The following is an 11,716-nucleotide window of genomic DNA, read 5'->3' on the forward strand; positions in this document are numbered from 1 at the left end:
CAAAGGGCTAAGGCAAAAGACCTGTGACACAAGAGGCACAAAAGACAGAGAACGCACAATAGACGTGTGACGTGTACCAGGCCTGCTCTGCCCTGCGCACCTCGGCACTGTAGTCAAAAGCAAGACTTAAGCTTTCTGGGGCCTAAGGGGTCCCTTCTTGGGTATCCCCACCTCCAAATCTGACTCAAAAATATCTCCCGGTGAGTCCCAACTCAACACCCAGCTTTCACTCCCTCTGTGGGACACAGGTCTCGACTTATCTCTTGGATGTCTGAGGATGTCAATCTGCCTCGGGTGCAAAAGAAGGCCACCTCACCATGCAGGAAGCTCATGCCTTCATCGGGCTGGTTATCTCTTGGCAAACTACAATAAACAAAACGAAACAGACATCAGTGCATGAACTTAGCGGCACCTCAGCCAAAACCTGTCAATTCTGCCACTCACCATCTCTTAAAAAGGCTGGGGTCCTCGGGCTGCACGCTTTGGCCAAGCTCCGAGGCCAATGCCATCGCCATTGTCACAGGGTATACTGGGGTTAAGAGGAGACAAGGTGATGCAACACTGCCGAAACTTGAGGGGGCCCTCAATCCTCCCTCCCTCCACAACTCACTGCAACTACTTGGCCGCTGCCGAAGGCTTCCCAGACGGTGCCTTCACATGGAGAAGGTAAAGGCTTCGTTGCGGAGTCCCGTAATGCTTCTGGAGGGCTCACCAGGGCAGCAAGCTGGGTCTGTCGGCCGGTCAGCGAGAGGTTTTGATGTAATACAAGCAGAACATCTAAAACACACAAATGACAATGGATGCTTAGAGCTGTACCAGAACTTGGCACCCAAGGCATAACAAGTGGTTCTTTCCACCAGTGACTTCTTACCTCGTTCACTTGACCTTGACTGCTGACATCTGGCTTTACCTCCTAAGAACAAAGACAAAGAACAATGCTGTAACACAGAAACCATTTACACTTGCTCTGCAAACACAAAAGGTGACGGACCTTAATGCAGGAACCCCCTCACCTGGTATGGGGCGCTCTGCCACGGATTTAATCTGCCTGCATCTGCAAGAAAGTGATGACAAAAGTCAAAGCGCTGCATGAGAACTTCACAGCTCCAGCCATCTTGTGACAATCTAGGCATATTATCTAGAGGCAAAAATACACCCTACATTACAGATTTAAAGGCCTTGGGCCTTGTTCTATTACACCTATATGCCAGGGTATGCAGCAGGGCAGAGCAGCTCTGGGCCAAACCCATGCAGGCACCCGTGACACAGGAGATGACAAACAAGGGGATGCAACGAGGAGAGAGAACTCTCAGCAGAAAGCATGACTGCAAGCACATTAAAGGGCTGAGGCAAAAGACCTGTGACAAGATGCCCAAAAGACACAGCATGCACAATAGACAAGTGACACATCATGCACTCAGGTTGCTCTGCCCTGCGCACCTCAACATTGCGATCAAGTGTGAGACTTTTCCATTAGGTGGGCTAAGGCACCCCTTCTTGGGTATCCCCATCTCCAAAGATGACTCAAAACTCCCTCCCAGAGAGCCCTGACCCAACGCCCCGCTTTCATTCCCTCCGTGGGTCGCAGCCCCTCAACTTATCTCTCAGACGTCTGGGAATGTGAATCTTCCTGGGGCGCAAAAGAAGGCCACCTCTCTCTGTCCCAGAAGCTGCTGCCATTGCCAGGCTGTTGTCTCTCAGTCAGCTACAATAAAGACAACCGAACATCAGTACACGAGCTTAGTGGCATGTCAGCCAAAACCCAACAGTTCCACTACTCACCGTCTTCTAAGAGGGCCCGGGTCCTTGGCCGCACGCTCTGGCCGCGCTCCAAGGCCAATGCCATCATAGCATGGTATGCCTGGGTTGAGTGGAAACGAGTAGTTGCAGCATTGCTGAAACTTGAGTGGACGCTCACTCCTCCTCCCTCCCTCCCTGATTTGCCGCAACTCCTTGGCCGTTGCCGAAGGCTACCCAGATGGTACCTTCACATGGAAAATGTAAAGGCTTCGTTGCAGAGTCCCCTGATACGTGCAGAGGACTCACGAGGGCGGCAAGACGGGTCCGTCGGCCGGTTGGTGAGGAGTTTCAGCGTAACACAAGGGGAGCACCTGAAACACACAAATGACAAAGGATGCTTAGAGCTGTACCAGAACTTGGCACCCAAGGAATACCAAGTGGTTCTTTCCACCAGTGACTTCTTACCTTGTTCACTTGACTTTGACTGCTGACATCTGGCTTTACCTCCTAAGAACAAAGACAAAGAACAATGCTGTAACACAGCCACCAGTTACACTTGCCCTGCAAAGACAAACAGTGACCGACCTTCCTGTAGGAACCCCCTCACACGGTATGGGGCGCTCTGCCACAGATTTAATCCGTCTGCATCTGCAAAAAAGTGATGACAAAAGTCAAAGTGCTGCATGAGAACTTCACAGCTCCAGCCATCTTGTGTCAATCTAGGACTATCATCTAGAGGCCAAACTACACCCTACATTACAAATTACAAGTCCCTTGGCCTTGCCCTATTACACCTATATGCCAGACCATGCAGCAGGGCAGAGCAGCTCTGGGCCAAACCCACTCAGGCACCCGTGACACAGAAGATGACAAACAAGGGGACACAACAAGGAGGGAAAACTCTGGGCTAGATGATCACAAGGACCAAGCAAATGAGCAATGAGATGACGGCAGCGAGACCGACAGTGAGCCAACGAGGCTGCAAGAACCCTGGCAGAAGATGATGATAAGAGAAGGACATATTCCATGAACCGCAAAGATGGATGCCCAAGAACTGGACGGGTGGAATCCTCGAGCTAGCTTCACATAGCCTTCATCCTCTCTAATGGATCATTGCAGTGCACAGCTGACAATGCAGCTCAGAACAAGACCTGAAAAGACACTCGACTCAACATCGTTGAAGAGAGACGTGATCCTGACGCACCTCCAAGATCACGAGTCAAAGGATCAATGGTATCGGCACCACACTGAGGAACACCAAGAACAGAGATGCTAAGAATAATGCCCAGCCTTTGCGATAAGCATCTCAAAGGGCTAAGGCAAAAGACCTGTGACACAAGATGCACAAAAGACAGAGAACGCACAATAGACAGGTGACATGTACCAGGACTGCTCTGCCCTGCGCACCTCGGCACTGTGATCAAAAGCAAGGCTTAAGCTTTATGAGGCCTAAGGGGTCCCTTCTTGGGTATCCCCACCTCCAAGTCTGACTCAAAAATACCTCCTGGTGAGTCCCAACTCAACACCCCGCTTTCACCCCTACTGTGGGTCACAGGTCTCAACTTATCTCTTGGATGTCTGGGGATGTCAATCTGCCTCGGGTGCAAAAGAAGGCTGCATCACCATGCGGGAAGCTCGTGCCTTCACCGGGCTCGTTCGCTCTTAGTCAGCTACAATAAAGAAAACCAGACAAACATCAGTGCATGAACTTAGTGGCACCTCAGCCAAAACCTGTCAATTCTGCCACTCACCGTCTCCTAAAAAGGCTGGCCTCCTCAGGCCGCACGCTTTGGCCACGCTCTGAGGCCAACGCCATCGTCATCGTCACAGAGTATACCTGGGTTAAGAGGAGACGAGGTGATGCGGCATTGCCGAAACTTGAGTGGGCCCTCGCTCCTCCCTCCCTCCGCAACTCACTGCAACTACTCGGCCGTTGCCGAAGGCAACCTGGACGGCACGTTCAAATGGAAAAGGTAAAGGCTTTGTCACAGAGTCCCATAATACTTCCGGCGGGCTAACGACAGCGGCGAGCCAGGTCCATCAGCCAGTTGGCAAGGAGTTTCACCTTAATACATGGGGACTGCCTAAAGCACACAAATGATAATGGATGCTTAAAGCTTAGAGTGACAGAACTTGGCTTCGAAACAATAACAACCGGTTCAGTACACCGGTCACCACTTACCTCACTAACTTGACTTTGACTGTTGAGATCTGGCATTACCTCCTAAAAACAAAGACAAAGAACGATGCTGTAACACAGCCACCAATTACACTTGCCCCGCAAACAAACGGTGACTGACCTTCCTGCAGGAAACCCCCTCACCTGGTATGGGGCGCTCTGCCACAGATTTAATCTGTCTGCATCTGCAAGAAAGTGATGACAAAAGTCAAAGGGCTGCATGAGAACTTCACAGCTCCAGCCATCTTGTGACAACCTAGGAATATCATCTAGAGGCCAAACTACACCATACATAATGGATTTGAAGGCCTTGGGCCTTGTTCCATTACATCGATATGCCAGGGTATGCAGCAGGGCAGAGCAGCTCTGGGCCAAACCCACTCAGGCACCCGTGACACAGGAGACGACAAAAGAGGGGATGCAATGAGGAGAGAGAACTCTCAGCAAAAAGCACGACTGCAAGCACATCAAAGGGCTATGGCAAAAGACCTGTGACACAAGATGCCCAAAAGACACGGCATGCACAATAGACAAGTGACGCAACATGCACTGCGATTGCTCTGCCCTGCGCACCTCAGCATTGCGATCAAATGTGAGGCTTTCCCATTATGTGGGCTAAGGGGCCCCTTCTTGGACATCCCCATCTCCAAAGCTGACTCAAAACTCCCTCCCCGAGAGACCCAGCCCGACACGCCGCTTTCATTCCCTCCGTGGGTCATATCCCTCAACTTATCTCTCGGACATCTGGGGATGTGAATCTTCCTGGGGCGCAAAAGAAGGCGGCCTCTCGCCGGCCCAGAAGCTCCTGCCATTGCCAGGCTGTTGTCTCTCAGTCAGCTACAATAAAGACAACCAAACATCAGTATATGAGCTTAGTGGCATGTCAGCCAAAACCCAACAATTCCACTACTCACCGTCCACTAAGAGAGCCCGGGTCCTCAGGCCGCATGCTCTGGCCGCGCTCCAAGGCCGACGCCATCATCGCAGGGTACACCTGGGTTGAGTGGAGACGAGGTTATGCAGCATTGCTGAAACTTGAGTGGACCCTTGTTCCTCCTCCCTCCCCAACATGCTGCAACTCCTCGGCCGTTGCTGAAGGCTACCCAGACGGTACCTTCGCATGGAAAATGTAAAGGCTTCATCGCAGAGTCCCATGATACTTGCAGAGGACTCAGGAGGGCAGCAAGCCAGGTCCATCAGCCAGTCGGTGAGGGGTTTCAGTGTAATACAAGGGGACCGCCTGAAACACACAAATGACAGTGGATGATTAGAGCTGTACCAGAACTTGGCACCCAAGAAGTAACAAGTGGTTCTTTCCACCAGTGACTTCTTACCTCATTCACTTGACCTTGACTGCCGAGATCTGGCTTTACCTCCTAAGAACAAAGACAAAGAACAATGCTGTAACAAAGCCACCAGCTACACTTGCTGAGGAAACACAAACAGTGACTGACCTTCCTGGGGGAACCCCCTCACCCGGTATAGGGCGCTCTGGCACGGATTTAATCCGTCTGCATCTGCAAGAAAGTGATGACAAAAGTCAAAGGGCTGCATGAGAACTTCACAGCTCCAGCCATCTTCTGACAATCTAGAAATATCATCTAGAGGACAAACTGCACCCTACATTACAAATTTCAAGTCCCCAAGCCTTGTTCTATTACACCGATATGCCAGGGTATGCTGCAGGGCAGAGCAGCTCTGGGCCAAACCCATGCAGGCACCCATGACAGAGGAGATGACAAACGAGAGGATACAACAAGGAGAGAGAACTCAGGGTGGAAAGCATGACTGCAAGCACATCAAAGGGCTAAGGCAAAAGACCTGTGACACAGGACACCCAAAAGACATGGCATGCACTATAGACAAGTGACACAACATGCACTGCGATTGCTCTGCCCTGCGCACCTCAGCATTGTCATCAAATGTGAGACTTTCACTTTATGCGGGCTAAGGCACCCCTTCTTGGGTTTCCCCATCTCCAAAGCTGACGCAAAAATCCCTCCCAGCAAGGCCCGACTCGATACTCCGATTTCATCCCCTTGACTTATCTCTCCGACGTCCTGAGATGTGAATCCACCTGGGACGCAAAAGAAGACCGCCTCACCATCCCGGAAGCTCCTACCATCGCCGGGCTTTTGTCTTTTAGACGGCTACAATAAAGAAAACCAAACATCAGTACAGGAACTTCGTGGCACATTGGCCAAGCCCCCAACAGTTCCACTACTCACCGTCTCCTAAGAAGGCCGGGGAAGTCGGACCACACGCTTTGGCCACGCCCCGAGGCCGATACCGTCACCGCAGGGTATACCTGACTTAAGAGGAGAGGAGGTGATGCGGGACTGCTGAAACTTGAGCGGACCCTCGCTCCCCCACCCTCCCTCCCCGACACGCCGCAACTCCTCGGCCGTCGCCAAAGGCTACCGGGACAGTACCTTCACATGGAAAAGGTAAAGGCTTCATCGCAGAGTCCCATGATACTTGCGGAGGACTCATGAGGGCGGCAAGACAAGCCTGTCAGCCAGGCGGCGAGGAGTTCGCTGTAATACAAGGGGACTACCTGAAAACACACAAATGACAATGGATGCTTAGAGCTGTACCAGAACTTGGCACCCAAGGCATAACAAGTGGTTCTTTCCACCAGTGACTACTTACCTCATTCACTTGACCTTGACTGCTAAGATCTGGCTTTACCGCCTAAGAACAAAGACAAAGAACAATCCTGTAACACAGCCACCATTTATGTTTGCCCTGCAAAGACAAACAGTGACCGACCTTCAGGTGGGAACCACCTCACACGGTATGGGGCGCTCTGCCGCAGATTTAATCCGTCTGCATCTGCAAGAAAGTGATGACAAAAGTCAAAGAGCTGCATTAGAACTTCACAGCTCCAGCCATCCTGTATGAGTCTAGGAATACTATCTTGAGGCCAAACTACAACCTACACCACAAATTCCACAGCCCCAGGCCTTGTCCTATTACATCCATACTCCACAGTATGCTGCAGGGCAGAGCAGCTCTGGGCCAAACCCACTCAGGCACCCGTGACACAGGAGATGACAAACAAGGGGACATAACAAGGAGAGAAAACTCTAGGCTAGACTATCACAAGGACCGGGCAAATGAGAAGTGAGATGACCGCGGCGAGACCGACGGTGAGCCAACGAGGCTGCAAGAACCCTGGCAGAGGAGGATGATAACAGAAGGGCTTAGTCCAAGAACCGCAAAGATGGATGCCCGAGAATTGGACGGGTGGAATCCTCCAGCTATCTTCACATTCTTACAAGCCTTCATCCTCTATAATGGATCATTGCAGGGCACAGCTGACAATGCAGCTCAGAACAAGACCTGAAAAGACACCCGACTCAACCTCGCTGAAGAGAGACGTGATCCTGATGCACCTCCAAGCTCACGAGTCAAATGATCAATGGTATCGGCACCACACTGAGGAGCACCAAGAACAGAGATGCTAAGAATAATGCCCAGCCTTTGCGATAAGCATCTCAAAGGGCTAAGGCAAAAGACCTGTGACACGAGATGCACAAAAGACAGAGAACGCACAATAGACAGGTGACATGTACCAGGCCTGCTCTGCCCTGCGCACCTCGGCACTGTGATCAAAAGCAAGACTTAAGCTTTATGGGGCCTAAGGGGCCCCTTCTTGGGTATCCCCACCTCCAAATCTGACTCAAAAATACCTCCTGGTGAGGCCCAACTCAACACCCCGCTTTCACCCCTACTGTGGGTCACAGGTCTCAACTTATCTCTTGGATGTCTGGGGATGTCAATCTGCCTCGGGTGCAAAAGAAGGCTGCATCACCATGCGGGAAGCTCGTGCCTTCACCGGGCTCGTTCGCTCTTAGTCAGCTACAATAAAGAAAACCAGACAAACATCAGTGCATGAACTTAGTGGCACCTCAGCCAAAACCTGTCAATTCTGCCACTCACCGTCTCCTAAAAAGGCTGGCCTCCTCAGGCCGCACGCTTTGGCCACGCTCTGAGGCCAACGCCATCGTCATCGTCACAGAGTATACCTGGGTTAAGAGGAGACGAGGTGATGCGGCATTGCCGAAACTTGAGTGGGCCCTCGCTCCTCCCTCCCTCCGCAACTCACTGCAACTACCCGGCCATTGCCGAAGGCAACCTGGACGGCACGTTCAAATGGAAAAGGTAAAGGCTTCGTCACAGAGTCCTGTAATACTTCCGGTGGGCTAACGACAGCGGCGAGCCAGGTCCATCAGCCAGTTGGCAAGGAGTTTCACCATAATACATGGGGACTGCCTAAAGCACGCAAATGACAATGGATGCTTAAAGCTTAGAGTGACAGAACTTGGCTTCGAAACAATAACAACCAGTTCAGTACACCGGTCACCACTTACCTCACTAACTCGACTTTGACTGCTGAGATCTGGCTTTACCTCCTAAAAACAAAGACAAAGAACGATGCTGTAACACAGCCACCAATTACACTTGCCCCGCAAACAAACGGTGACTGACCTTCCGGCAGGAAACCCCCTCACCTGGTATGGGGCACTCTGCCACGGATTTAATCTGTCTGCACCTGCAAGAAAGTGATGACAAAAGTCAAAGGGCTGCATGAGAACTTCACAGCTCCAGCCATCTTGGGACAATCTAGGAATATCATCTAGAGGCCAGACTACACCATACATTACGGATTTAAAGGCCTTGGGCCTTGTTCTATTACACCTATATGCCAGAGTATGCAGCAGGGCAGAGCAGCTCTGGGCCAAACCCACTCAGGCACCCGTGACACAGGAGACGACAAAAGAGGGGATGCAATGAGGAGAGAGAACTCACGGCGAAAAGCATGACTGCAAGCACATCAAAGGGCTAAGGCAAAAGACCTGTGACACAAGATGCCCAAAAGACACGGCATGCACAATAGACAAGTGACGCAACATGCACTGCGATTGCTCTGCCCTGCGCACCTCAGCATTGCGATCAAATGTGAGGCTTTCCCATTATGCAGGCTAAGGGGCCCCTTCTTGGACATCCCCATCTCCAAAGCTGACTCAAAACTCCCTCCCCGAGAGACCAAGCCCGACACCCCGCTCTCATTCCCTCCGTGGGTCATATCCCTCAACTTATCTCTCGGACATCTGGGGATGTGAATCTTCCTGGGGCGCAAAAGAAGGCCGCCTCTCGCCGGCCCAGAAGCTCCTGCCATTGCCAGGCTGTTGTCTCTCAGTCAGCTACAATAAAGACAACCAAACATCAGTATATGAGCTTAGTGGCATGTCAGCCAAAACCCAACAATTCCACTACTCACCGTCCACCAAGAGAGCCCGGGTCCTCAGGCCGCACGCTCTGGCCGCGCTCCAAGGCCGACGCCATCATCGCAGGGTACACCTGGGTTGAGTGGAGACGAGGTTATGCAGCATTGCTGAAACTTGAGTGGACCCTTGTTCCTCCTCCCTCCCCGACATGCTGCAACTCCTCGGCCATTGCTGAAGGCTACCCAGACGGTACCTTCGCATGGAAAAGGTAAAGGCTTCATCGCAGAGTCCCATGATACTTGCAGAGGACTCAGGAGGGCAGCGAGCCAGGTCCCTCAGCCAGTCGGTGAGGGGTTTCAGTGTAATACAAGGGGAGCGCCTGAAACACACAAATGACAAAGGATGCTTAGAGCTGTACCAGAACTTGGCACCCAAGAAATAACAAGTGGTTCTTTCCACCAGTGACTTCTTACCTCATTCACTTGACCTTGACTGCCGAGATCTGGCTTTACCTCCTAAGAACAAAGACAAAGAACAATGCTGTAACAAAGCCACCAGTTACACTTGCTGAGGAAACACAAACAGTGACTGACCTTCCTGGGGGAACCCCCTCACCCGGTATAGGGCGCTCTGGCATGGATTTAATCTGTCTGCATCTGCAAGAAAGTGATGACAAAAGTCAAAGGGCTGCATGAGAGCTTCACAGCTCCAGGCATCTTCTGACAATCTAGAAATATCATCTAGAGGACAAACTGCACCCTACATTACAAATTTAAAGGCCTTGGGCCTTGTTCTATTACATTGATATGCCAGGGTATGCAGCAGGGCAGAGCAGCTCTGGGCCATTCCATGCAGGCACCCGTGACACAGGAGATGACAATCAAGGGGATGCAACAAAGATAGAGAACTCTCGGCAAAAAGCATGACTGCAAGCACATCAAAGGGCTAAGGCAAAAGACCTGTGACACAAGATGCCCAAAAGACACGGCATGCACAATAGACAAGTGACGCAACATGCACTGCGATTGCTCTGCCCTGCGCACCTCAGCATTGCAATCAAATGTGAGGCTTTCCCATTATGTGGGCTAAGGGGCCCCTTCTTGGACATCCCCATCTCCAAAGCTGACTCAAAACTCCCTCCCAGCAAGCCCCGACCCGACACCCCGCTCTCATTCCCTCCGTGGGTCATATCCCTCAACTTATCTCTCGGACATCTGGGGATGTGAATCTTTCTGGGGCGCAAAAGAAGGCCGCCTCTCGCTGTCCCAGAAGCTGCTGCCATTGCCAGGCTGTTGTCTCTCAGTCAGCTACAATAAAGACAACCAAACATCAGTATATGAGCTTAGTGGCATGTCAGCCAAAACCCAACAATTCCACTACTCACTGTCTACTAAGAGAGCCCGGGTCCTCAGGCCGCGCTCCAAGGCCGACGCCATCATGGCAGTGTATACCGGGGTTGAGTGGAGACGAGGTATACAGCATTGCTGAAACTTGAGTGGACCCTCGTTCCTCCTCCCTCCCTGACATCCTGCAACTCCTCGGCCATTGCTGAAGGCTACCCAGACGGTTCCCTTACATGGAAAATGTAAAGGCTTCATCGCAGAGTCCCATGATACTTGCAGAGGACTCATGAGGGCAGCAAGCCAGGTCCCTCAGCCAGTCGGTGAGGGGTTTCAGTGTAATACAAGGGGACCGCCTGAAACACACAAATGACAATGGATGCTTAGAGCTGTACCAGAACTTGGCACCCAAGAAATAACAAGTGGTTCTTTCCACCAGTGACTTCTTACCTAGTTCACTTGACCTTGACTGCTGAGATCTAGCTTCACCGCCTAAGAACAAAGAAAGAATAATGCTGTAACACAGCCACCATTTATGTTTGCCCTGCAAAGACAAACAGTGACCGACCTTCCTGCGGGAACCCCCTCACCCAGTATGGGGCGCTCTGCCATGGATTTAATCCGTCTGCATCTACAAGAAAGTGAAGACAAAAGTCAAAGAGCTGCATGAGAACTTCACAGCTCCAGCCATCCTGTACCAGCCTAGGAATACCATCTTGAGGCAAAACTACAACCTACACCACAAATTCCACAGCCCCAGGCCTTGTCCTATTACACCCATACTCCACAGTATGCTGCAGGGCAGAGCAGCTCTGGGCCAAACCCACTCAGGCACCCGTGACACAGAAGATGACAAACAAGGGGACACAACAAGGAGAGAGAACTCTGGGCTAGACAATCACAAGGACCGAGCAAATGAGAAATGAGATGACCGCGGCGAGACTGACGGTGAGCCAACGCGGCTGCAAGAACCCTGGCAGAGGAAGATGATAACAGAAGGGCTTATTCCAAGAACCGCAAAGATGGATGCCCAAGAACTGGACGGGTGGAATCCTCTAGCTAGCTTCACATTCTTAAAAGTCCTCATCCTCTATAATGGATCATTGCAGTGCACAGCTGACAATGCAGCTCAGAACAAGACCTGAAAAGACACCCGACTCAACATCACTGAAGAGAGATGTGGTTTTGATGCACCTCCAAGCTCACGAGTCAAAGGATCAATG

At 51.5% G+C, this 11,716-nt stretch overlaps 1 long non-coding RNA gene across 1 annotated transcript; it reads right to left on the bottom strand.

The window, feature by feature from the left end:
• Positions 1–287: 287 nt before the first annotated feature.
• LOC138113744 (uncharacterized) lies at positions 288–764 on the bottom strand. The gene is made up of 3 exons (XR_011152315.1): positions 611–764; positions 445–529; positions 288–363 (listed from the first exon to the last, which is right to left on the bottom strand). It is a non-coding gene; the product is annotated as an uncharacterized lncRNA (long non-coding RNA).
• Between the last annotated feature and the right edge of the window lie 10,952 nt (positions 765–11,716).

This window comes from Aphelocoma coerulescens, chromosome 8 (genome assembly GCF_041296385.1).
Source record: "Aphelocoma coerulescens isolate FSJ_1873_10779 chromosome 8, UR_Acoe_1.0, whole genome shotgun sequence".
Classification (NCBI taxonomy): domain Eukaryota; kingdom Metazoa; phylum Chordata; class Aves; order Passeriformes; family Corvidae; genus Aphelocoma; species Aphelocoma coerulescens.